This window comes from Sciurus vulgaris (genome assembly GCF_902686455.1).
Source record: "Sciurus vulgaris genome assembly, chromosome: 8".
In the NCBI taxonomy this organism is placed as follows: domain Eukaryota; kingdom Metazoa; phylum Chordata; class Mammalia; order Rodentia; family Sciuridae; genus Sciurus; species Sciurus vulgaris.
The window spans coordinates 110,567,691-110,595,450 of record NC_136468.1 but is presented as its reverse complement, the minus strand read 5'-3'; the positions used below and the strand labels follow the sequence as shown (position 1 = coordinate 110,595,450).

Below are 27,760 nucleotides of genomic sequence, written 5' to 3'. Positions count from 1 at the left end.
TATGCAGTGATTGTTATGAGAATTACTTGAGCTAATATTTGAAAAGTTCTTAGAATAGTATCTGGCACATAGTAAGTGCTATGTTTGCCAAATACAAGCACTGGTATTTGGCAAAAATAGTAATTTTTTAAAATTAAAATATATTCTAAGTCACTTCATGCACATCAATACATCTAATTTTCATGACAATTCCTCAAAACATCTATCATCTTACAGGTAAAGAACCAGATTCAAGAGGTCAGTGATTTGCCTAAAGTAATGAAAGCCGGGATTTGAATTCAGGTCTTTTGTTTACCTTCTACCACATCCTACAAACCAGAGTTAACATATGTTAAACATAAACTCTGAGTGACTTTTACATTGCTATCCTCCCAAATACTAACATTTCAATTTAAATTTTCAGGTCTTCAGAAAAGTCAAAAGAACAGAACAATGGATATCTAAATCCCTTTCAACTAGTTTCAACAATTATGAAATCTGGTTGATAATTTATTTCTATGATAATTATTTCTATTTGCAAAGAAAAAAACGTGACAAAGAAGGTCCCTTTCAATCTTAAGTGAGCAGTATATAATAAGATCTGTGACAAATATGTATGCACCAAATAACAGCATTAAAATTCACAAAACAGCTGTGTTTTGTCAGCTTTGTAATGCCATGACCAAAATATTCAACAAGAACAACTTAGAGGAGGAAAAGTTTATTTGGGGCTCATGCTATTAGAGGTTTCAGTCCATGTATGGCAGACTCCATTGCTCTGATCTAAGGTGAAGCATCACATTATGGGTAGATGGGTGTGGCAGTGGAAAGCTGCTCCCCTCGGGACAGCCAGGGAGCAGAGATAGAGGGAGCAAAGGGGCCACAGGTCATTTGCAACCTTCCTCCACTCATGCCCCACCTGCCCACAGTTACCACCCAGTCCATTCCAACTAGTATGGACTGATTAGGTCACAGCTCTCGTAGTCTAATTGTTTGCCTCCATATTAACACAGGAGCTTTGGGCAAACCTCCCTGGCATCTCATCCATAATGGCAAATACCATAGGAGCTATTATGAGGATAAACTGAAACACATCAGAAGTATCCGACTTCAATTCGTTGCTATCTGCTCATGAAAGATCAAATAAGGATACAAAATGCACATAAAACCAAAATAAGAAGAGAAACTTAAAGGACCAGTGGGAGCATAGGCAAGCCAGCTAATCTAAAATAGCAGAGTGGGAGAGTAGAGAGTGAGTAGGCTTGGGAAGAGAAGCACTCCAGAGGAAGTGCTTTATTACCATACCTACTGCCTGAAAGAAGGCATCAAACTCCAAACTGCTAAGAGACAACACGAAAACCACAGTCCTTGAAGAAAAACGTAAGTGGGAGTTTTTCCTTCCTGAGGTATAAAGCAAACAGATCCCCTTTTTCTCAGCAAAGAAGTCCCTGCTCAGGTGGCCAGGGACAGATGTCTTCAGAAATCAGGCAAATGAATGGGTAGAGGACACGCAAGCAAATGAACTATTTTTAAAGAATACAACTGAAGACTGCATGGGTATTTTCAAGATTAAGCAGATGGAAAAGTTCTCATTCAAGGACTATATTCTCCTAAAGACATCTCTGACCCAAGTCTGAATGGAGAGTATTTGGGATGGTTTATTGCATCAGGTGGTGAATGAGATATTTAAGGGGTGTTAAGAGGTGTGATTGCATAACGGATAGGATCTGCCAAACCTTGACCTGAGTGGTGGTTCATGGGCAAAAATTCTAGACATCTCAAGATCCTCCTAATTCTAGTTGAGAGTTTTATCTGTATACTCTGAAGTACAACCTGAGGTTGTTAGACACAAGCATACAAAATGCGAGTGCCAAATAATACCTCATAGTTTAATGAATTTTTCGATTTTCAAATGCTTTGGTGCTCACTGCCTTCCCTAAGCTTCACATACTTGTATAAGAATTATCTCTCTCATATGGATAAGAATTAGGGATTTTATGTCTTCTTTCTAGATGGGAGCATTGTGACTGGTAGCAAGATATGATGGAGACTGAGTCTTTTACCACTTATAAACTTCCATCTTTGATGCTACTGGTGTGATCGAGTGAATGTACCAGTGAGTAAGTACACCAGAGAAAGCTGAAAGTGTCAAGAGGAAGCTTTGTATGCAGCACAAACACAGCAGCAAAGGTACATAGACAGGTGACCTTGTGGTACCTCTCCTCTCCCACCTACAAGTGATCAGTAGTTCCTGGGTACTTGAGAAAAGATGTAAATACTGAGACTACCAGTGGACTGACAGGTCCTTACCACTGAGGAAAGAATGCCAACTTATGGCCAAGAAGTAATAAAAGGGATATTTCAATTCAGAATACCAGATTTACCCTCCCACCAAAACAACTAAAAGAGGGACAGGAAACATGAAACAATATCAGACTTTTTGGAAATACGCAACCCAGGAACAGTGAAATTTATCCTTAAAGTTAAAAAAACCTCCATAGAATTCCATGTGTAATGAAAATATTTTTCAGAAATGAAAGTGAATAAATATTTTTTTCTGACTTTAAAAAGCTTTCAAAGCAATTGTCATCAACAGAAAATAGTAAAATTAAAATCTGCATTCACACAAAGGAATGAAGAACATCAGTCATGGAAAATAACATCATAAGTAGAAAAGAGCTTTTTTCTGATCTCCAAATACTCATTAAGAGATAATTGACTGCTTAAAACAAAACAAGTAAGAATGCTGTACAGGGTTTAAAACATGCAGGAGGGCTGGGGTTGTAGCTCCGTGGCAGAGTGCTTGCCTAGCACATGTGAGGCACTGGATTTGATTCTTAGCACCACATAAAAAATAAATAGACATCGGTCCATCTACAACTAAAAATATTTTTTAAAAATATGCAGGAGTAGGAGTATGACAACAGGAAGTCTATGGCTGCAAGTCTTTATCATCTATGTGAAGTGGGACAGTATTACATTATATCAAGCATCTTTATGCTGTACAGAGACCTTGAGCTCAGAGTGGAAAGAACTCATTTGAAATCATGGTTTCCTGTGAACTTTGAGAAACTGTGGGAAAACCACTTAGCTTCCTGGAACCTCATTCTTTATTTCTTCTATAAATTAGTGACTTGAGAGTTTTCTATTACTATAACAAAATGCCTGAGTGTGGTTATTTATAAAGAATAGAAGTTTATTTAGCTCATGGCTTTAGAGGCTGGGAAGTCCAAGAGATTGATGCCAGTATCTAGTAAGGGTCTTCATGCTTCATTGTAACATGGTGGAGGGTGTCACATGGTGAGATAGAGGAAGCATGCCAGCTTGGATCTCTGTTTTTTTGTCTTAAAAAGCCACTAATGTCATCATGGGACCCATTCTCATGACCTCCTTTAATCCTAATTAACTCCCAAAGACCTCAACTCCAAATACCATTAACCTACAAATCTGAGGAATAATTTGCCAACACATGGACTTTTGGTCAACACATTTGAACCACAGCAATTGGAGAAAGCAATTTCTGTACATTGATACTCAATGCGTGGTCCATGGAACATTTGAAAATTTCAGGTCTCAGGTCCTACCCCCAAACCTACTGAGTCTGAATTTTCATTTTAAAAGCTTCCCATGTGACAAATATTCACAAAGATTGAGAATCAATGTGGTAAGACTCAATAGAATTGATAAGAAGGCACTTTTTAACACTAACATACTACCAGTAGGAAGTGTTTTGCAATAACTAAGAAAATACAAATTGAGTATTTCCTATTTATCATTATGATTGCACATGTAATTCACTTTATTTTCACCTTTATATAGAATGCTAGTTTACAATAAAATATAAATAGCACTGAAATTATAAATTATAAAACTAAATTATAAATTATGAAATAGCATATTTTATAATATGCAATCTATATAATACGCTATTTTATAATAAAGTTAAACTTCTATTCTTTACAAATGCTCAGACTCAGGCATTTTGTTATAGTAACAGAAAATCATCAAGATGCCAATTTATACAGGAAATAAAAAATGAGGTAGAAAAGAAGCTAAGTGATTTTCCCAAAGTCTTTTAAAGCTAACAGATTTTATCTCCATGCATTAATTGCCATGTAAAAGTTTCTATTTTCTTCCAGTTTTTTAAAGTAGCAGAAATCCCTACCAGGGTTATGTTTTTGGCTATCAAAATGTGAAAAAAAAATGAGAAGAATTCAGTCAACTACATTCTTCTTTCCCCAAATGGATAATAAAAATAACTGGCTCTTTATTGTTGCAAGCTTTGTTTTTAACTGAGAGGTACTTTAGTTTGAAACTGCTGTAAACTAGTGCAGGTAGGGGCAAGTAGCACTAACATGGGGAAGAGAGGATGCTCTTGTGGGGGCCAGGGCAGGGTCTTCCTATTCTGGAGGGAAGAGAGTAGAGGGCAACTAGTTCCTTGAAGCTCCTGAGCACATGTGGTACCAGTTGCTTCTCCTGTCTAGGAACATCAAGTTCAGCCTCTGAGGCTCGGGGACTTGGCAGTGAGTTACTGCAAAGCTACAAGCTGATATGCAAGGCTGCCTATTTCAACATAGGAGAAGGACAGTACTGTACTCCAGGGGGTTGTTGCTTCCTTTCTCCTCTGGGAGGATGGAAAGCAGTCTCTGGTCACCTGAAAATGCAGGTCAGGGAATGCTTGTCCATCCTCCAAGAGCATATGATCTCATGACACTGGTTTGCCTGATACCTTCACTGCAAACTAAGTCAGTCTCTCCATATTTCCCAAATAGAATCTCTAAAGCAAGAATTAAAGACACTGGGCACTGTTTCAGTCTAGACCATTTCGTTGGTCTCTCACCAGCCTCTGAATTGGCTACTTTGGGTCAGGTGATTACCAATAGTCCAGTCACCTAAAGAGGAAGAGAGGTGTGGTCTTACAGTATAAATCATAGCAGAGTTGGTAGGCAGTTAAGTTTATTCATTGGATGAATTATTATGGCTTCAAAGTAAGAAAAATGTTGAGAATTCTTTCTATATCTTGTTACAGCAAAGCCAAAACCTATTTCCTCTAAGTCATTTTCTGGGTGCAACCCTGCCTTGTGCTATTTCTTCAGAGCTCAGTGTGGTGAAGACTTTTAGGGACCTTCCCAAGGTGGAGAACAAGGGATGGATGTCATACCTGCAATCTGTGGTATTTAGGGGCCAGGACAAACTGCAGAGCATACCTAATATTTTTACAGGAGTGAAAGTGTAGTTTAAGTAAATATCCAAGATAATCTTAATCAATAAAATCTGTACTAAGAAATACACTTGGAACATTCAGGAGGTAGCAGTGCTACAGGGAGATGCTGTCCTACAAAGGTACATATAAATATGTCAACTTATAGCTTCTCCTCAAGAGTAGCTGCAAAGCCCAACCAAGTTAGGGACCTGCTAGAAATGATCCTATTTTTCCCCTGCATCAGGACATCTCTGACACTGTTAATCATTTGAACAATTTCATAATAGCAGTTCATTATAACAAAAGGCATTTGAGCCTCTACTCATGCCAGACAGCAAGCAGGTTTTGGTGTGAAAAGTGAGTGGGATTGAATCCTGATCCCCAGAGCTCAAAGAGGAAGGATAAACATTAAACAAACATCTATTGCTGGGCTGAGATTGTGGTTCACTGGTGGAGTGCTTGCCCAGCACATGTGAGGCACTGGATTCGATCCTCAGCACCACATACAAAACTAAATAAAATAAAGCTGTTATTTAAAAATCTGTTTTTTTTTTTTAAAAAGAGATCTGCTGCTAACAGTACAAATGTTGGAGGCACAGAAGTTGTGGGACTCGGCAGGCCCAGCTCTATCTGGACTGAGTCCTGCCTGGGTCTTCCCATTTCCCAGATGGTGGTTCTCAAAGGCCAGCATGTCAGAACTGGTTTGGGCTCAGGTCACTGCAGCACCACCAGAGTGCCTGGTTCTCCAGGCCTGGTCAGGGCCTGAGAATCAGCATTTCTGGCACGACTGCAGGAGGGGTGGATCCTACCAGTCTGAGGATAACTCTGAGAAAATCACTCTACTGAGTGGTCTTGGGCAGCATATTCTGTATCTGGCACGTGAGTGGGTAACAAAAGGAAAAAAGAAGGTAGAGTTCCCCCAAATTATAATGATGAACTTGAAGTGTGTGCAGGGCACACAGGTGGAAATGTCTGGTGAATACTTGAGGACACAAGTCTGGAGCTCAGGCAATCTGTTGATTGCAATGATCAGTGGGTAGGGAAGAGGCTGGCCTCTGGAAAAATTACAGAATATAAGAAGGAAGACCACCATATTCTCTCTCTCGCTCGTTCTCTTTTCCCCCACCTTTCCTCACAGTAAAAACACTCTTTAACAATTTGTCTCCAGGAATTTTCATGTATGCTATTCCCCTGAGCATTGATAACCCATAGATTTTGTGAACTTCTGTCACCTGCTCTCCTGGGAACTGTCTTTACAACTTCTCTTTGCTTGTGGCATGACCTGGCCCTGCCAGCACCTCTCCCTCCTGGATGTTCTCTCAGTCCCTGGCTCCCTCTCTAGAAGTTCTCAGCCTTGGTTTCTGGGCAGCAAAAACTCTAGGCTGGAGTGGGATAGAGGGGAGGACACTTCTAGAACCCAGAGAAATGAGTGATGAGAAAAAGGCAGAGAGGGTGCAGGACAATCAAAGGGATGAGGCTGCACCTGCTAGGGCTGAAGACCTCTGCCTGAAACTTCTCCCTGGAGAATGTTTCCAAGATCTTTTGATCAAGATGACCACTTTGAAAGACAGCACAGCACTGGACTGAAGTCTTCATTTAGATAGAGGGGAAAGTAAAACATTCTTACTCTATAACCATATCTTTTAACCATATCTATTTAAGCCTAGGAATTCTGAAAAGTAGATAAGAAAAGCAAAAGACCAGATGTAGCCAGGACTGGAACCCATCACCCCAAGCAGCTATGCATGGAAACTGAGCTCTGGGGTGCTGTGGCTGACTTAGGTCCCCCAAGTCCACATGTTGAAGCCATAACTCCAATGTAATAATATTTGGAGATGGGCCTCCTGACGAGGTGATTAAGGTAAATGAGGCCATTAGTGGGAACTTAACCCAATAGGATTGATGTCCTATCAGAAGAAGAGATCAGGTTTGATCGTGTCCCGCAAGGGTTCACAAGTTAGAGACTTGGTTTGCAGTGTGACATTCTGAAGAGGTAGTGGAACATTTAGGAGGCAGGAGGTTATCAGGTCACTGATGGTGCTGACCTTGGAAAGGAATAAGGCTGATCTCACCAAGTGAGTTAGTTTCCATGAGAATGGGCTGTCCCTCCTGCTCTCTGGCTTCCTATCTTACCACGTGATCTTCCTCTCCCTCTCTCTTTCACACTCTTCTACCATGATGCCATCTGCCGCATTATGACAGCTAAAGGAGCTCTTATCAGAGGCTGAATCTAAGGGATCGGCTGACCTTGGACTTTAAACCTCCTAAACTATGAGCTAAACAAAACACAACAAAAACAAACCTTTTCTTTAGAAGACCCAGCTTTAAGAATTTTGTTATAGCAATGGAAAACAGACTAATACAGAGTTAGGTGGATGCCAGGCCACGTGGCTCAGTACCCCTTTCTTGACTAAGGGGATCATTCTTCCAGCTGCTGTGAGTGGGGGTGACTGCCATCATCCACTGGAGTTTCTCTTAAAGACTTGTCCAACCTTAGGTCCTCTTACTGGAGGCAGCTACCTCCAACAGTTGCTCAGTGTGGGGAGAGATGGTAATGAGGCACAGACTCATTGTACCAGAGCTCTCCATGGGGTCAGCTAAGACCTCCTATGACTGCACTGCTGTTCCACTTCTTCCCCCACCCAGTTCTACTTCCTCCCTTCCCTTCCACAGGTGTTCCCAAGAATACCCTCCAATGAATGTCCTACACACTAATCTCTACCTCTGAATTGGCCTCGCCTCACCCCAGAACAGCTTACCTCCCAGCTGACCTATTACCAGGCTTATGACCCAAGGCTGGGAGGGACCAGTTGAGACCTATGCCACTTCCATTTGTAGAGCTCCTGGTTTATAAAAATTAAAAAAAAAAATTACTAAAGCAGGATTGCAAAGTGTGTGGTAGATTCTCAATGTTTATACCAAAGACATGAAAACCTTTAACAAAAGCAGAAAAAAAATGCAATATGATTATGCTATTCATGAGGTTTAATTATAAGATATGATGTGACCAGTTCCAGAAATGAGACATCTTTGAAGAAGTATGGAAAGCACCCTTTTCAAGTGAGACACAAGGCTTCATGCCTGCATGTGGTGGTGTGACAGCAATGATCTTGAAGCTCACTGCATCACATGCTGCTCCCTTGAGCATCACTCTCCCAAACGGATGCTAGTCTTGGCTCCTGCCTTGCTGTCACCACTATGACCTCAGCAAATGTGACACAGAGACTTATAACTTTTGCCCAGTGGAACACACCCTTAGATGATGTCTGAGCCACTGGAAGACAAAGTCACATGGAGCCCAGGCAGTTGTCCCGACTTTGGAGCCCTAGACTGTGCAAACCCTGGCAGCCCCCAGCTCACCTGCGCTCTTTTGCCACATAGGAGGGACAACAAATAAGGCTGGTTGAAGCACCACCTGTCTTGATCTAGTCTAAAGCAGAGGCCCAGAAAATTGTGAGCAAATATGAGGGTGGCAGGATTTAGTCACTAAGATTTGGGAATAATTTGTAAGATTTCATTTGGAGATGAAATTACATTGAGTTCCCTTCAGGACACAGTCCTCCTGCCTCATCAGTGATCTGTGAGAAATTTGGGTTAGACTAAGAAGGTAGCCCTGCTTAGGAATATGAATTACGGCAACTATTTTGGCAATGGAAATCAAAACTGTAGAAAAACTGGTCCATGTGGAAGGAGCCACAAAGTCCTAAGGAAAGGCAGGCATGGGGCACATGCTACACACGTGGAATAGCCAGTACAATGAGGGGCAGGGAGATATAAGGAGTCAAGAGCAGCATGTCTTAGGTGGCTGGGATTGTGGCTCAGTGGTGGAGCACTTACCTAGCAGGCGTGAGGCACTGGGTTTGATCCTCAGCACTGCATACAAAACTAAATAAAATAAAGTTATATACATTTAAAAAAAAGGAGCACCAGTAAGACCAACAAGCTCTGCCTCATGTTACAAGCAGATATCCTATCAGGAGCCCTTTTGCTTAGGGTAATTGAGTGAATCCTTTCTTCCTTGACTACACTAAAAGAAGGAAAGGAAAACATCAGTGCTGTAGGGAAGGGTTTTTTTAAAGGGAAAAAAAAAAAAAAAAAAAGCAGCTTGCCCAAGGGTGTTTATTGCAATGCTATTCATAGCAGCCAAAACCTGGAAACAAGCCAAGTGCCCAACAGACAGGCATGCAGAGGGTATCGATTCATAGAAAGGGGTGCCTTGAGGCAGCTAAAGCCAAAACAGAACATGAGACTCACTCTTCTTGTGCTGAGATGGAAACATGTACATCATATTGGGGAAAGGCCCAAAGGTTATATAAATAGTTGACATTTCAAGTACTTTTTAAAACTCTTCCTGGAAACTTGTGAATATAAGGGACACCTATTCTTTCATGGATGACTGTAAGAAGAGAGTCTCGGTGTCATACAGCATTGTTTTCTTTCTTTTCCTTTGTTATACAGCTAATGATGTCGGGTTCCCCCATCTGAACATCATGGATGTCCCAGGATTGGATGTCAGCCTGGGGATGCGTGTGGTGAGTTCCCCTTCAGGTGAGAGGATTACGGAGCCCGGCTCAAAACTCACCAGGTAGGCAGCCCTGCTGCCTGTCCCTTCAAAGAACCTATGAACATAACAGGGTGGGGATGGGGCAGGTGTCCAGTCCTGGGCAGAAGGTACAGAAGTACATTCCTTGGACATTGTTGTCTGACAGACTCATATGTTGCTTTTCTTCCCCAGGAGGAGAGTGACTGAGGAATCAAAGGCCAAGTTATCCTCCTGGCAGGATGAGCACAAACAATCATGGTCCTGGGAGTCAAGGTAATCCCCAACATATATGGATTTCTCACTTGGAGGTAGAGTACCTGTGTTCGTTTATTTGCCTGTGCTAGAGCAAAATCCCTGATGTTGGATAAAGAAGTTTATTTAGCTCACAGTTCTGAAGACTGGAAAGTTCAAACATCATGGCACCAGCATCCTTCCAGTTAGGATTCCCTGGTTGCAACACCTCATGGCAAGTGACATCACATGATGAGAGAGAGAAAGGAGGAGTATGAGAAGGAGAGAGAGAGAGAGAGAGGAGGGAGAGAGGGAGGGAGAGAGGAGAGAGAGAGGGAGAGGGAGAGAGGGGGGGGGAGGGAGAGAGGGAGGGAGAGAGAGAGAGGGAGGGAGAGATGGAGAGAGAGGGAGGGAGAGAGAGAGGGAGGGAGGGAGGGAGAGAGAGAGAGAGAGGGAGGGAGGGAGAGAGAGAGAGAGGGAGGGAGGGAGGGAGGGAGGGAGAGAGGGAGAGGGAGGGAGAGGGAGAGAAAGGGAGAGAGGGAGGGAGGGAGGGAGGAGAGAGAGAGGGAGGGAGAGGGAGAGAGAGGGAGAGAGGGAGGGAGGGAGAGAGAAAGAAGGAGGGAGAGAGGGAGAGAAAGAGGGAGAGAGGGAGGGAGAGAGGGAAGGAGAGAGAGGGAGGGGGGTGAGAGAGAGAGAGAGAGAGAGAGAGAGAGAGAGAGAGAGAGAGAGAGAGAGAGAGAGAGAGAGATATCATGGTGAGATAGGAAATAAGAGACTGAGGAGGAGCCAGGCTGGCTCTTTTTTACCAACCCACTCTCAAGAGAACTAATCTACTCAGAGAAACCAGCATTAAAATCTTCATGAGAATGGTCATAACCCAATTGCTTTCCATGTGGCCCCACTTATTACAGCATCTTGCAGTATTTACACTGGTGGAGAATTAAGACTCACCATGAGTCTTGATGGGGACAAACTACAGTGAAACTACAGTAATTTCCAATATAAACTGATGGTAGACACTGCTGAGCATTCCATGTATACACACTCAATTAATCCTAAAAAGCTGCCCTGTGAAGTTGGAGCTGTTATTTCCTGATGTTATAGATGAGTAAAGGCAGAATAAGTGTCCTTACCAAGTGGCAGTGTGGGAACTGAGCAAACTCAAAGTATCACCAAGGTGCCTCCAGGTAGTGATCATTAAAAAAACCTAACTGATGAGCACTTTCTGTGGGCTGATGTTTCAATAGGCACTTCAGACACATTATCTATTCAATTTCCATCCCACAGTAAGTGATTCCCACATTATACCTTAATACTCAGCTTGGTGTCAGTGGGTGACCTCCTCAAGACCTCATGGCAAGTAAGTGGTACAGCCATACTGAATCCCCAAATCTGTCCTCTTCAGTACAAATGGGATTTCTCAGTAGCTTTTCTGGAAGCACAACTGTTCTGCATGTTTTTGGACTAGACATATCATTCCCAAAAAATCCTACCATGAGTGATCAGTGACAGCCTCAACTCAGGTTGAGTGGTTGCCGTGGTTCAGATATGGTTCAAAAGCAGTGTCACTCCAAGGGTTCATGTGTTGGAGGCATTGTTCTCAGTGTGCTGGTGTTAAGAGGTGGAGGGCCCTTAAGAAGTGGGAGGTCATCTACTTATCAGAAGAAAACATTCAGACTTTGGTTTTTTGGGCTTGGCCTATTTCACTTAGCATGATATTTTCCAACTCCATCCATTTACCAGCAAACATCACGATTTTATTCTTCTTTCTGGCTGAGTAATAGTCCATTGTCTATATGTACCACAGTTTCTTTATCCATTCATTAATTGAAGGGCATCTCAGTTGGTTCACAGTCTAGCTATTGTGAACTGAGCTGCTATGAACATTGATGTGGCTGCATCACTGTAGTATGCTGATGGGGGCCCTGCCCTTAAAAAGGATTAAGGTTCCATTGGATCTTGCTTAGCTCTCATGACAGGGTTATTATGAAAACAGCAAACCTGGAACCTCCCCTGGCTTCCTGACTGGTTACACTGTCTCTGTCTTTCAATTATTCTCCTACCATTACAATGCCATCACCATGAGTTCTCACCAGAGCTGAGTCAGCTGATGTTAGACTACGTCCTTGAATCTCTAGCACTGTGAGCTAAATAAACCTCTTTTCTTTATAAAACTACTCAACCTCAGTTATTTACTTAAAGTTATGAAAAAATGGACTAATTCAGTGTGTGTGGTAGTATCCCTAAGTATATGTCTTTCGGGGTTTGTGAGGGTATTTTGGCATTGATATTTGGAGAGATTCTTTGAGATATTTAATTAATATGGTAGAAATGGATGTAGGTGACCTTATTCCCTAACAAGTTCTGAAAAGCAAAGTGTCATTGTGTGTATATACATATCTTTTTGAAAGACAATACAAATAAAGCATCTTAGGATGATTAGTGCATCTTCCAAAAACATCCACAATCTGTTTCAGACCAGAGTTATTGGTGAACTAGAGGGCAAGGTAGTTGGTCCAAAGCCTGTGTTGAAGATTGAAGGTCCACTCTCAAACCTAAATCTTATAAAAGAGTAGTTTAAATGATCAAGAAGTTCTACCTAACTCATGAATATTTGGAGTACCTTGTTCTGTGATGGCATAAGGGCCAGAGGCTTCTGTGAAGAAAGGTGACCCTTTGATCCTTCTCTTTATGAGGTGTGCATTGCATGCCATCTTAGTGACCAACTAATTTAGTCATAATGCTTTAGGCTGCAAATAAAAGTAATAGCAGTTTAAAAACTAAACAATAGGGACATTTATTCACTCTTGGAATGGGAGTACCAGGGTTAAATGGTCTGGGGTGACTTCAGATGTATACATTTCCTTTGCTGCTCCCCTTTGAGGCCTGCATGGTCAGCTTCCTCCTCAGCAAATGCCCCATGGAGCCAGAAAGGCTGCCAGTGCACCCACAGTTCCACACTTTCTTAGTCACTGCTTGTGTCCTATGAGAAAAAGGAAACTCCTTTTCTGGCAGCCCTGATAAACAACCCCTGCTACTTACTCTTCTTTGGTCTGAATTGATTCCCATGCCCATTGCTAAGCCATCCACTGTATTTCTGGGACATGGAATTACTCTGATTACCAGGTATGGTAGAGAAGAGGAACGTACCACCATTCTAAATTACTGACCCAGCATGGGTCATGCCTGTAATCCCAGTGACTCGGGAGACGGAGGCAGGAGAACTGCAAGTTCAAAGTCAGCCTCAGCAACTTAGTGAGGCCCTAAGCACCTAAGAGAGACCCTCCTGTCTAAATAAAAATTAAAAAGGGCTGGGAATGTAGCTCAATGGTTAGGCATTCTTGGGTTCAATCCCCAGTATCTACCAATCAATCAATCAATCAATGACTCATAGTACCGCATACATAATTGTTTCATGCTACTAGGTTTGAGTTGGTTTATTATGCTGCACTAGATTGTTAAATCATTATGGACACAATTAAGTAAAATATAAAAATCCATTAAAACAACTCTTTCAGGTAAAAATTATTGTCCTGACTTTATAGCTGAAGAAACTGAGTTGGAAAGTCTATATGATTTGCCCCAAATCACACAACTAAATAAGAAATGAAGGTAGAATTTGTATCCGTTTCTGACTCCAAAGCACAAATACTTAGAAGAGAATATGCAGCCCCAAACCAATCATCCACCAGGGATTGTGAAGAGCTGCCTTCATGGGAGATGGTCCCTGTTTCTGAAGTTTCCAGTGACCTCTACAGGAGGAGTCCCCTAGCAGTTTATGCGACATGAAGAGATGGAAGCTCTTAAGAAAGCAGTGCTAAGTGCAGTCCTTGCTGATTGCTTGCATGGAGCCCTGGCTGTCTCCTTGGACTCTGGATGAGTCGAACACTCCAGGTCCAATGATAGTTTGGAGGGTCTGTACAGTAGTCCTCGTGAGAGGCACTCCTGGGGGTACCTCTGCTCTGGGCATCAGAGTTTCTCTAAGAAATCTATTCTAACACCCCCAGAGTCTTGTTAAGGAAGTCTTTATAAGACCATCAATGCCAAACCCCTAATTGCCTTCTTAATTACTTTGTATCTGTATGAGGCTTTGCAGATAGTGAGCATTTAATCAGCATTTGCTAACTGAATGAGTCAACTCCAAGGCCACTGGTCCCTGGATGCTCCGCATCACAGGCTTTATAAATGGGTTCTTTTCATCCACTTTTCCCTCAAAGACCTCTGCAGATGCTAGGGTTCATCTCATCCTAAGGGGAAAAGGACAGAACCTCAACAGAGGTGTTCAGGAAGTCAGGTCATGCCCCAGTCCCAGTAGTGGTGTACCCCCCTTTTCTGTAAACAAGCTTTGAACTCTAACTCGCTTCCTGCTGGATGGAAGCTCTCTCTTGTTCTTGCCCAGGGATTGTCTGAATCTCTGTCCCTGGACTTCCTTCCATGCATGTGCCTTGCTGACCCCTTCCATCAACTTGCCCTATGATATACATTTAAAGGACACCTGGTGATGCACTGCCTATAAGGGACACCCACATGTAGGACATGAATGTCCTTTGGGCTTTTTGGATCTATTGCTTGGCTGCATTACCACAGAACTGGTTTCTTCCTTTATAGGATGGCTCTTCTTCCTACTGTCTATTTCTGGGTCTACCTAACAAGGTGCTATCCCCAAACTGTGGATGTCTCTGGGCTCCAGGAGGTCAGAATTCCCCAGCTGGTTTCATGACCAAATCCTCAAATTTTCTAAAAGCAAGGGGTAAGTGGGAGGAGAAGGGAAGGTTAAAATCTTTCACGGCAATAAATAACTTAATATCTTCTTCTCCTGGCCCTCCCCTTCCTCCACCTTGCATTCACAAATAGAAATGTTAACATCTTATGATCCAAAAATAACTGAGAGTACCTATCCTAAAGAGTAAGAAGTTTATGATATTAAAATCTATTGAAAATTTTTGCACAAAAGACATCCCATGAGGTCATATGTTGAAATAACTGGTTACATGGCAAATAATAAAATGATAAGAAAGGACAGTAGAGACAGCTCAGAATAGCGGGAAGAGGTAGGTGGGGCTCAGAGTCAGACAAATGTGCCTTCAAACTCCAGCCCTGTCATTTATTTGTTAAGTGACCTTGAGAAGTCACATAGCTTGTAGCTTCTCTGAGTTGTTTTCCTAGAGTATAAAAGTAAGGCATCAATGTTTACCTAAAAATTTATTGTGAGGATCAACTGAAATATGTATACAAAGTTACTGGTCTAATGTGAAATATATATATTTACCAGCTCATGAATGAATGGAGATAGATAGATTTTTATATATGTATATAAAATACACACACACACACACACACACACACACATATATATATATATATATATATACCCCCTGCCTATGTGGGACAGGTACTAAGAGATAGTGCTGATTTGGAGAATGAAGAAGGAATGGAAAGAAAAGATGATGATGAAATAGAAACACACAGGAAGAAGAGGGTAAAACAATTTCTTCTGGAAAAAACTGTCATAAATGGCCATTCAATCTTCAAATCAGAAGAGCTCTCCTTAATGACCACGGGCTATACTTCTGAAAAAATAAGAATGACTCTTCGCACATTATTATAAAATGTAATTGTCCTCAGTGCGATTCAAACAGTCATACTCGGCTAATAGAGGCACAAGTACCCCTCTGAACTCTATCACCCTCCACCTGGATGGGGCTTCTCATCACTTAAGTACAACAGTGTGATCCTTTATCCAGTACATCTCCAGGATTATCTGTCCTATTTTCTGTGTAGTCTCACACCTCTTGCAGGCAGATTAATCCTTTTAAAGAGTAGATGCAGATAATGGAAATACTTTCTGGCTTTAACAAATTAAACATTAAGGTGTTGCCATCAAAACACATTCCTTTGCCCTGTCACACACCACGGAAGTTGTGCTCATATTAAATCTCTACTAGTTCTACATTATTTTTTTTAAACCAATTAAGTAATTTTGCCCTTATTCCAGATTCTTCTATTAGCTATGGATCTTGAGTTATTAAGATCATGAAGTATACTGGGATGGAGATATATTTCATTAAGTAAAGTTTGCACGACATTAGTGGTTAATTAACTTCTAATTGAGTTAGTTAAGAAGCCGAGTTGATTTTTTTCTTTCTTTCTTTTTCTTTTTTTTTTTTTTTTGAGGCTGAAAAAAAGATATCTAGAGGATATCTAGGTTTGGATATCAAGGGATTTGGAATTGCATGCCATCCCTAGGATTCTAATTCTCAGGTTGTATTTTATTAGGAAGCTACATCTAAATGAGATGTTTTTTTTGTTCCTAGAAGAGTCATGTCCTTTTGTCCAGGTCCTTTTGTAATTTACCAGTCACCCCTATCCCTGAAACTTCTTTCTTGCTGTAGAAACTGCCCCGAATACAGAAGTTAAAAATGCCAGACGCTTGGGCTGGGCAGTAGCTTAGTGGCAGAGCACTTGCCTAACAGCCTAGCATTTATGATGCCCTGGGTTTGATTCCCAGTACCAACCACACATGCACACACAAACCAAGATGCTCACTTCCTTTCTGCTAGGATGGTCCTTCATACTGTGACATGTCTTAGATACTGATGTGTGAGTAGAAATCTCCTGGAGGTTTCTGGCATGAGTTGAGGGAGGAGAAATGTCCCCTTGTGCCCTTTGAACACACTGGTCAGGGGAACTGATGCCTGAGGCAGTACCTGCTCTGTGATCTTGACATTACTGGGGACAAATGTCAGGGAAATTTTGCCTGAGGTTGACCAGAGGCAAAACTGGGCAGTTCCTAGGTTTCTGAAACTAGTTTCTGGTTCCTAGGTTTCTGAATCTAGTTTCCTAATTTCTGGGTGATGTTGGTGAGCCTTGCTCTGTTCCCTGTAGCCCAAAGCATCCTAATGGTTGTAGTTTTCTTTCCACTAAGATGAAGATGTCTCAGAGGGTGTCCCAGAAAGGTGCAAACTCACCAAGCTCCCTGGGCTGCTCCATGACAGAGTCTTCCCACAGTGGCAAGGACCACAAGCTCTCCCTGCACCCTGATTCTCTATGATAGGCATTGTGTTCTTTGCCCCATGGTCTCAACTAAGCCCAGAGTCACCAGAGAGGTGGAGACTTTTGATTCCCATTTCCAGGTGACAAATTGAGCCTTAAAGATATGGGTAACTTACTGGAACATGGGACCTTCTCAAAGTCCCTGGCAGGGCTACTGGGCTCCAGCAGAAAGGGACTGAGCCTTTACATGAAGCAGACTGTGTTAACATGCATACCCCATGAAGAGGCCACCTTAGCTGCCCAGCCAAAGACCACTGCTATGAAACGAGAATGGGGGCCCATATTGCCCAGATCTGCTGATTTTCAAAAAGAAGCAATTTATGTGATTTTATAGGAAAACTTCACACTTTGAATTATTTTCTAAAAATGTTAAGTACTAACCTCCACTCCAAAACAAACAATAACAATAAAAACCCAAGATATGTGTTGACCATTTGTACAGGCTACCCCTTTTGAGACCTTCCCTACCTTCCAGATCCCTCTATAAAGTTGAACTATATTTTCAGTGCCATTAAATGCGTCCAATCACCTACATCCCATCTCTAGAACCTCTTTTCTATACTACCCTTACCCAATCTGTCCATTCTCATTCATCCATTTTGTCACATCCACCACTGTTCCAACCTGCAAAGTCTCCCAAAACTGGTCTTCTTGACCCACAGTAAAATGGAGATTTTAAAAACTCAACTGGAATCATTTGACTTCTTCAAGTCACCCAGTAGAACAAGCAGATATTCAGATGCAAAAAGAACCTTGACCCTTCTCTACAAAAAGAAAAAAAAAAAAAAAAAGAATTCAAATTGGAATGTTGCTCTAAATGTAAGAGCTAACACTGTAGAATTTCTAGAAGGAAACAGAAGAAAAGTTGCTTTACTGAGTCAGGCAAATGTTTCTTAAATAGGATACCAAAAACAAAAACCATGACAGGATAAATTGATGATTTAATATATAGAATATAAAATTTTCTTTTTGGAAGACACTGCTGAAAAAATGAAAAGACTGGGATAAACTATTTGTAAAATACATATATGTTTAAGACATATCCTAATATATAAAGAACCCTCAGAACTCAATGATAAGGAAAAAAACCAATTTTAAAAAATGGGCACAGAGTTTGGTCAGACAAATCACAAAATAATGCATAGGCTTAGCAAGTCAGTGTATGAAAAGGTACTCAACATTATCAGCCATGAGGAAAATGCAACTTCAAATCAGAATGAGATATCTCTATATACCAATAAGGATGGCTAAAATTTAAAAGTATGACAAGAGCAAATGTGGATCAAAGTATAGAACAACTAGAACACTCATACATTTTTCGGCATGAATGCAAACGGTATAGATAGTTTCTGATAAAGTGAAACAGGGTATATGACTTCCCAGTTTTGCTTAGTTACTTACCAAAAAGAAATAAAAATTTAGGTTTTCAGAAAAACCTTTACACAAATACTTCTAGAAGTTTTACTTGTTATTGCCTAAAACTGAGACTAGCCCAAAACTAGTGAATGAATGAACAAATTGATGTGCAATTTCATACAGTGGAATCCTAATCTGCATTAAAAGGGAAGTACTTATGCTAAATGATATTCTGTGCTATTTCATTCAGAAGACAATCAAAAAAGAGAAACTATGAGGAGGGAAAGTAGATTAATATTTGTCAGGAATATGGAGATCAACTGGGAGGGGTTATGAGGCAAATTTGGGGGGTCATCATTGTTCTGTATCTTCATGGGTTGCCCAGGTGCATATCTTTCTAAACTCTAGAAATGCATTTTTTAAATGAATTTTCCCATCAGCAAATCATACCTCAGTAAACCAAACTGAAGAAACATTCTTCAGTAATCCCCAGTTTGGGTTGTGAAGTTATTTTGATTCAAGCTATCAGGAACATGAGAGCTTATATTATGGTATCACAAGGAACATGTAGTTTCATAGAAATTCTAAATAAGAGTTGCACAGACCCAGGGAGAGGGGAGGTGGAAAGCATCTATTTGGGTCTTCCTTTTTCATAAACTGTGTATACTGAGCTGACTATCTTGTCCTCACCTAGTCTTCTTGGTTCAGACCTTCTCCAGTTCAGAATCCCAGATAAAGTTTATCACTGCCCACTGATTCACGTACCTAAGGAACTGGAATTCTTGGGCCAGGTGCCTATGCACAGGGCAGTTCCAGTTTGGAGGGTGGGAATTACATTGGTAAACTCAGTGGCAAGGCATATCTTATACACTCTGAAATGCCTAAGCCTGATGAATATGTCCACTTTTCCCTCTCTAGCCTGGTGTCTGATCAAATCTGACTGTGTGCCTTCCCCAGGTTTCATCCCCAGTGTTCTATGACTAAATGTAGCTACTTAATTTTATGACTAAGTAACTATGAGGTCTTTCTGGCTTTGGTCTAAAGTGCATGCCTCTCCCTGGACCTAAGTGCCTTTCTTTAGTTTTTCGCTTTACTTACCATGTTTGATGTCCCAGGACTCCACGGGGGCATCACCATCACTGGAAAGCCCTCCTTGAACACGACCAGTCTCTTCACATCTGGACTCTGGAGGCAGGCTCTATCTTCTTTGGTTTAGAGGGTTTGAAGAACTGAAGTGTTTGGAATACTGGTGCACATGTAGATGGTTTGGGAGTCTGTTAAAAATGCAGATCAACCCACAAGGTGTAAATGCTGTAGGACCTAGATAAGCCTGGGGATTTTCAGTGTGAACAGGCTCCTCCTGGTCTGGGGTAGGTACTATGTCTTATGATTGCAGATCACACCCTGCCCCATGTAGGTGAGCTGGTGGGCAGTATTTTGTGCAGATCATCACTGGTTTCTAGCGCTGTCTTCCAGGCAACACATGCATGCACCATGTGCAATGGGGGCTGGGCTGGGGGACCAGCTGTGACCAAAGTGAGAGAAGTGAGGACCACAGCTGGTCAGAGCATCTAACCATCAGGATGCCACTCACTGTATTCTCTTTCCCTTTGCCAAGGCTACTGGCAATGTTTGAGATGGTGCCTGAGGCTCACAGTGAATCATTCCATTATTCCATTCATTTACACTACTGATAAATTCATTTGCATGATAACTATTTTTCAACATGACTTGTTCCATTTAATGCTCTCTCTGTGCTAGGGACTCCCCCATACCAGAAGGACATTAGTGAAGGGCACATGGTTACCACTGTCACCATGCTTACAGTCAACAGGGGAGACAAATGTTAATCAATTCATTACTAATTAAAAATTAGAGTCTATCAGATTCTCTACTTTCAGTTGAAGAAACCTTCTAGCTCATGTTTGGATAATTGAATTCTTCACTACCATGGAATCCTGTTTCTTGTCCTGACACCTAAATCAGGCTCATACATTTCCACTTGGTGAGGTGCTTGAACTATAAAGCCAAGAGGAGGGGTTTTCCAGGATCATTTTTATATTGCTGTCCTATAAGGGAGCATATAGGTAGGAATATTTGGAGTTTGGGGGATGGGAAATTTCTCAGTTAGTCTGCCCACAGGATTGGCTCAGCCAGGATCATATCACAGAGCCAGCTGCATCTTCTACAACCCCAAGAGAGGCAAGTTCATGAACTTGTATCAGAAAGTAGTACTGATGGGTCCTACTCACTGAGGTCTACAGTGAGCCAGGAAATGTGGGAATGAGGGCCTGTCTCAGGAAATCTAAGGATCAATGTCAGGATGAGAACACTTGACACTTATTTCCATCTCATTTCAGTGGATAGTGATATCTGAAAACCCACACATTTTGAGACAACTAAATGCAATGTCTGGTCCTAGAAAGGATCTTACAATAAAGGAGAAAGAAATTCTACAAAGTATATCAGATCAACTGGCAAAACTGGAATACAGACCTAGATTAGATACAAGCATCTTATCAACATAAGTTCATGAATTTGGTAACTGTTTTGTGGTTATGTAAGATAATCTCCCCACTCTTAGAAAAAGTGCATCAATGTACAGAAGAGAAAGGGGCCATGGAGTGTGGAACTTACCCACAAATGATTCTGAAAAAAATACCATGTCCAAGTGTGTAGAAACTTTCAAACATCTATAAAAGTCCCATGACCTGTCAGGCTTTTGGCTGGAGCAGGCATGGATTTCTGATCAGAGCAGTTTGCATAGCTACAATGTTCAAAGCTTATAAACTTGCAAGTAGTTGGCTCAAACAGTTTTCTCTTTAATTTTCTTTTGTGTTCTCTATCTACAATAAGACTCCTTTGTGCTCCTTTCTTCCAGGAATCTAAGCTCCTTTCACATTATTCTCTCTTGATTTTTATTTTCTGGGATTCTGAGCTTGAACCAATGAACAGAAATTTTGGAGAGGCCCATTTCAGTGATACGAAAAGATGACCTTTCATTGATTACATTGGTCTAAGGTGAGAACAACTATTGCTAGAAACAAAAGCTATAAAAAAAAAAAAAAAAATGCCTAAAAAAGCTTTGGGACAATGGATGGTTTTCAATTCTTGCCCTGAACTTACCCGCTACTTGACCTTCGGAAATCACTTGGAGATTCAGTTTCCGGGTCTGTACAGTAGATATCTCCTAGGAATCACCTCAGAGGACCAGAGTGAGGGTTAAAAAGGAACATTCTTGAATGTTTTGCACAAAGTGTTTGCTCAACGAAGGTAATTTATTGCAATAGGTGTTTTTATAACTCCAAGACCCAGAAAGAGACATAATCATCGTCACACTATCTGTATTGCAACTTTGACAAGATAGAGACATTAAGGAGCATATTTATGACAATGGTTTCCATTAATTCCGGAGTCTGTTGAGCAGTCATTTTATGTTCCCGGTATGACCTCTTTGAATCCCAGGACATCACTCTATAGGCTGGCATTATTCCCCCACTTCGAAGATAAGGCCATTGAGGCTCAGCAGCATTAATAAAAAATGAAGGGCTTCTCACTTCGCCCGCACTCCAATACTCACACACAGACGAAGAAACTGAGGCTTGGAGAAGCGAGGCCACAGACTTGACCGCCTGTGAACAAACCCAGGTTGCCTTTCACCGGGCCAGGGACCGCCAGCCGCTGTTCGTTCGCTTCGCCTGCGTTAAAGGATTTGGATTGTACAGTTAACACTTTTTGAGTTTCAAACAATTCGTTTACAAAATGCCTTTCGGGACGGGTCCGATTTGTCTTTCGTTGGGGCAGCCGCCGGAGCTCGGCTGTCGCGGTTCGGTGTCGGGGGATCCCGGGGGCCAGCAGGAGGTGTTCCCGTGCGCTGGCCCGGGGCAGAAGGCTCCGGGCGCGTCAGGCCCCCGAGGCGGCTGGGCCCGCGCGCCCCGCGCCACGCCCTGCGCCCAGGCCGCGGCTCCTCCCGCGCTGGCGGCCGCCGAGCGGTCCGGGCGGCGGCGGCGGCGGGAGGAGGAGCAGGAAAAGCGGCCGGGGGAGGAGGCGGAGGCGGCGGCGGCGGAGGCGGAGGCGGGGAGGGCGGGCGGGGCCGGCCGAGTTTAAAGCCCTTCGAGGGGGTGGGGAGGCCCGGAGGAGGCAGGAAGGGAAGGGAGCTGCTGCGGAGAGGGCGGGCGGGCTTGGCGCTCGGAGACCCGCCGGAGCCCAAAGTTTCCGCGCAGCCCCTGGGCGGCGGCGGTGGTGCGGGGCGCCCGGGACAGTCCTGCACGCCGTCCTCGCCCCGAGGGGACCCTGTGCCCGCCGCCCGCTGCGCAGAGTGTCGCCGGCGGCCACGCGGAGGCGGCGAGGAGCGGCGCCGCGGCAGGTACGGAGTTGGGCGGGGAGCGCGGCAGCAAGTTACTTTGTGGTCCGCGCCGCCGCGGGGCCCGGGCGGGCCGGGCGGGTCCCCGCCGTCATTGTCTGCGCGCTGGCCGGCTGCGGCCAGGGACGGCGGGCCCCGCGGAGGCGCAACGGACGGAAGGGCGTCGCCTCAGGGCTGGGGGCTTCTGCACCCCGGGCCCGCGGCGGGCGGTTCTGTGAGGCGGGACCGGGGTTGCGGGTACGCTGCAGAGGCGGCCGGGCGCCCCGCCGGGCTCTCCCCGTTGCGCTCTCGACCCCTGGGGGGAGGTGTGGAGCCCGAGCGTCGCATTCTTGAACCATCTTGTCAGACGCCGGCGGCTCGGGGGTTGGGGCGGGGGCCGCGGTCAAGGCCACGCTCTCGGGGGCCGCCGCCCTGAAGGGTGGGCGCCCAGGCGCCCCTGGAGCCCCGGGTGTTCCTGCTGCGCGGCGGGGCCTCGGCGCGCGCGCCCAGGCGGGCCGGGCAGCGGTGCCAGACACTCCCAAGTCCCGAGCGCGGCCCAGCCTCCGACGGAGGGTTTTTTTTTTCTTCTTCTTCTTCTTGGTCCTGTGAAGTGACCCTGTTACCCGCCGCTGGGGCCTAACACCAAGTTGAGGGCTCGCGAACTAGCCGCCCGCCAGCCGTGGAAACGTGATAAGAGCGGTACCGTTTGCAGAAGGAAATTTCTGATGCAACTCTCCGCCTTTGCTGATTGCCTCTCCAAACGCCTGCCTGGCGAGGGCCCTTGAGCATGTGCGTTATGGAAATTAGGGTATTCTTTACTTTTTATTGTGTTCGAATTTCTTGGGATTGGAAGAAAGGCGAACTTCTTATAGTTTGCTTTGACGAAACGTTGTGGTAAAGTAGTGGAGCCACAGGTGATTTTTACAGGGGCCTTGATCTTTAGGATGCTTTTGAAAGAATGTTTTCTTGAAAAGGTTTCATTCAAGAGATGCAAAGAAAAGACCAAAACAAGTAGCGCTCGTGAGTAAATATGCGTTATTGCACAACTTTCTCTTTGCTGCTGTTTAAAAGGCCAGGCCCAGAAGACTTTGTTTCACAAAATGCTGATTCAGCTGTTTGGAGCCCCTGAGTTTCAAGAAATGGTGTTCTATTTAACGTTTCTCTCTGTTTTACTAAGAACACATGTTGTTAGCGCAGCAACAGGCATAGACTAGGGTTTACAGCACAATGATGGTAATATTTTAACAAGAGTTGACCTAGAGCTCCTCTTTCCAGGAGAACAGAGAGGTAGAATCTAGATTTTTACAGCAGAGGGGATTCTGACTAAGGTAATGGTGAAGTGTCTTTTAGGAAAGTTTTTACTAAGTAAAAGCCCTGAAATCAAATGTTTTTCCCAGGAATGATCGCTGATGTCCAGGTTTTTCTGTTAAAAATCAAAACTCCAGGATTACTGCACATAATATTTGAGTTTTACTGTGAGCACTTGAAAGAGAAGGGCTGCACAGGCCAATCCCCAGATTACAGGGAGGGAATTTAAGGACAGACAGAGTTACATGCCCAGCAGGCATTGCAGTAACTGAGAAGTGTAGCCACTGATACTTCGGTAGCATTTCACAGTTTACAAGGCACTTTCAAAAGCCTTGTTGCTTTTAATCCACTGTATAGTCCCCCTGATCCCCATTTTACAGGTCTGGAAACCGAGGCTCACGAGGTTAATTGGCATGCCTTAGGTCATAGGGGCTGGCAAATGACAGTACTGTCACCAGAGCCTAAGCTTTGGATTCTTTCTAGTCCTGCGTGTATTATACTTGTGCAGAAGTACATCTACTGCTGAAGGAGAATGGCATGGAGGAAATATGTCCTGCCAGTCACACAGTTGGACAACTGGGAGGCTCTGGGATGGTTACTTAATCCACGGACTCCCAACCTTCAAGATTAATGCCATATTGGCCAAACCATTACCAATATTTATTTTTTATACTTGAATACACATTTGTCTTGGGAAGAAACCTTGATGTCCATGAAGTCATAAGTTTGATATGGTAGTTATGATTACTGTAATTAAAAAAGAAAAACTGCGTACCCCTAAAGTCACCTGTTGAATATCACCTGTGGTCTGCAAGACTTTTGGAACAGTGTTGAATTGGTTAAAATGGTTTTCATCTGTGGACCAGGAAACCAGAGCTGGGCAAGTTCATGGTAGCTAACCGTCTCAAGCTTTGTATGCTGTCGACTGCCAGCATTGGAACCCAAGGTAGCCCTGGCCCACTTATAGTGACTGTGTCTGCATCCTGTCAGCCTCCAGAGGAGAAAAGAATAAAGTTAGAATCTAAGTGCTGGTTCAGAACTTTTGATTTTGATGATCCAGCTGGGTCAGAGACTTTAAAATGTATGGAACTCAAAACTCCTGACTGAACGAAAAAAATCTATCTTCATCTTAGAGCTGCAGAATTTTTGGGTTGGAACAGCTAATAAAAACGAATGCTTTAAAGGTGGCATAAGTTACGGAATTTATTTCCTTGGAATTTTGTCCACCTTTTAACTACTGGGGAAGAAAAGCCTGCAGGATAGTAGCATGTATTTAGATTGTAAGTGGAATTATGTTGCTAACCTGATAGAACTCAGAGTGAACTGCAGGGAATTTTGATCCTTTTTCATGGGAGAGAAGCATGTGCATTTGCACATTGACGGCATAATCTGTTAAAGTAGTGTGGAGTTGCATGGACTTGTGAGGAGAAAATACTTACCTTGTCTTTGATTTAAGGACTCAGTTTTATGTTAAAAATTTCAGTAAGCTTTTTCTGTTAATGGAGATTTTTCTATCTTATTTTTTGCTTATCTATAGAAGTTTATTTCCTCCTTTTTCTTGTTTTTCATTTTGATGTTCTGGGTGGATCAGAAAATTTACAATGTATAGAAACCAAACTACTACTTCAATAAAGACATCTATTGTGCCTTTAGCTTCATCTTAGAGTTTTAGAATTTCTTGGATTCTTAAGCATTTCTTAAGGAGAAACCTTAGGGCACTGAATCTAGACTTTTTTTTTTTTTTAATATAAGCATTTAAAGCTAGAAGTTTCCCTCTAGGTACTGCTTTGGCTGCATCCCATGAGTTTTGATGTTGCATTTGTTATTTTCTAATAAAATTCAATTCACAAGAATGGGAGAATATGGAAGAAATTAGGTAGTCAAACTACGTGGTGGGGCTTGGCAATCAGGTGCTTTGGGATTATGGGTGTGTTCTTCAGGATATGCACAATAATGGGTGTATGACTGCTCTGATATATTCAAGCACTTCATAGTACTGAATTTGTGTTAATATTATTTGAGCAGTACACTTTTAGGGGGCTCTATCTGTTCTCCCTCCTGGTTGGAAACCTTACTTCTGGCTGCCCTCCCAGACTCTGAAGAGCAACCTTTCCTACCACTTTTCTTTTGGAGGCTTTTGTCCATGTTCCTAGTGAGCACAGGACCTGTTCACTGTGCATACAAAAAAAAAAAAAAAAAAAAAGGAAGGTTAAAACCATCTGCTCACTCATGGAAAGACAGACTGAGAAATTGTTCTTTAATAATGGAATGAAAAATGGTGTGATTATCCTTTGAGATGTCAGCAACAAAAACCATTTCTTAGGGTTATCAAAAATCATCTCAGAGGTGGAAATGAGTGGTTCTGTTTTCTGCTTTTGGCATATAGACAATAAGGAGATTTGCCTTCTTCCTATTTTAGAGTATTAATAGTTTTCATTCATCTACTTTATATACGAATTTTCCTTGAGCGGATCTTAAATTTGAAGAGCTTTTTACTTGTGCTGTGTCTAGCAACACAGTAGACTTTTTATTGTTAACATTTACTTGTGTGATGGGAATAGGTACTGGATTGGGAGGAGGGGATTGCCTTTCCCATCATATTCTTCCTCTTTGTTGTTTGACCAAGGCAGCAGTGCACACTCACCATTCCATGAGGCACACTGCCTCAGTTGGACTCTTGGTTTCCCATTTACAAGTCTGGTGAGGCTGAAAAAGTTAATTAACCTCATTCGTAGAACAGATGTTATAGGAACGTTCAGATCTAAGTGTTCTCGTGAAAGTAGAATGACAGATTTGTGTGAGTGATAGGCGCAGTGCATGGCACACAGTGACTTTGGTGGCGATGGTTCGCAGTACTGTACAGTCTCACCTTACAGTAGTTTGTGTGCTTGATCACTTGCTTTCTCTTCATTTCTAAAGTGCTAGAAAGGGGACTCTGCTCTTCGTAGTTCTGTCTTGCTGTGCTTTGCACACATTCATTGTGCAAAACCTTGTTGAATTGATCTGAACGTTCTATGGGCCACTGTCACTGTTAAGAATCTTTTTATTGACTATGTTTAGCATGGCAGTTTGAACTCCTCACAGGTAGGATGCTAAGATCAAAGAGAGGTGATGGATCGTAGACTTCACTTTGCTGAAAACCATTTGAAACAGGTAATAGTATATAACAGCCATCAAAAATTGGTTCCCTGTGACCTGTAGCAAAAGATGCAAAGACCCCTGAAAGGCACAAGCTCAGCTGGCTGCAGTGTTGGGTGAACAGAAAGATCTTTCATGGAGCCTGTGGCATTTGTCTTTGGGCCCCTGAGGTTGGTGTCTAGCCAGGAATGAGATGAACATGAGCCACTCATCTTGGACATACTGACCATGCCTTTGGGGAGTGCCTTTGAACCCCATCCAAGGACTGTGCTGGTGGGCAGCCCCACTCCTCCCTGAAGTCCTAGCAGTGTTTGAGCCAGTAAAATGGTCCTGGGCACAAGCAGCTGCTAGCTCACCGACTAACATGAGCTACTAAAGCACATGGCATGGAAAGAGTTCAGTGCATATCACTTCTGGTTGTGTAGGCACTCCAACCTGAACTCTCTTTAATTAAAAACCTTAATATTATTATAAATCTAATACAGTTTGAGAATCTCTAATCTGAGAACCAGAATTCTAAAATGTCCCCAACTTTTTGAGTGGCAAGTTGATACCATAAATGGTAAATTCTACATCATGAAACTTTGTTTCATGCACAGAATTAGTA

The 27,760-nt window shown here is 42.9% G+C and overlaps 1 protein-coding gene and 1 long non-coding RNA gene across 5 annotated transcripts in view; one reads left to right on the top strand and one right to left on the bottom strand.

Moving 5' to 3' along the window:
- Nucleotides 1-22,215, bottom strand: part of LOC306667599 — a 34,676-nt gene extending 12,461 nt beyond the window's left edge. For both annotated transcript variants that reach the window (XR_013765614.1, XR_013765615.1), the window contains exons 1-3: nucleotides 21,492-22,215; nucleotides 19,464-19,639; nucleotides 10,113-10,185 (exon numbers count right to left, since the gene is read on the bottom strand). This is a non-coding gene — a long non-coding RNA (uncharacterized lncRNA). The remainder of the gene's footprint in view (nucleotides 1-10,112; nucleotides 10,186-19,463; nucleotides 19,640-21,491) is intronic.
- A 274-nt stretch (nucleotides 22,216-22,489) lies between these two features.
- Nucleotides 22,490-27,760, top strand: part of GRB10 (growth factor receptor bound protein 10) — a 198,281-nt gene continuing 193,010 nt past the window's right edge. For 2 of the 3 annotated variants that reach the window (XM_079150331.1, XM_079150329.1), the window contains exon 1: nucleotides 23,255-23,496. The gene's annotated coding sequence lies outside the window, so the exon portion shown is untranslated. Of the gene's footprint in view, nucleotides 22,732-23,254; nucleotides 23,497-27,760 lie in introns of those variants that run through there. The other variant, XM_079150330.1, reaches the window with a different exon arrangement.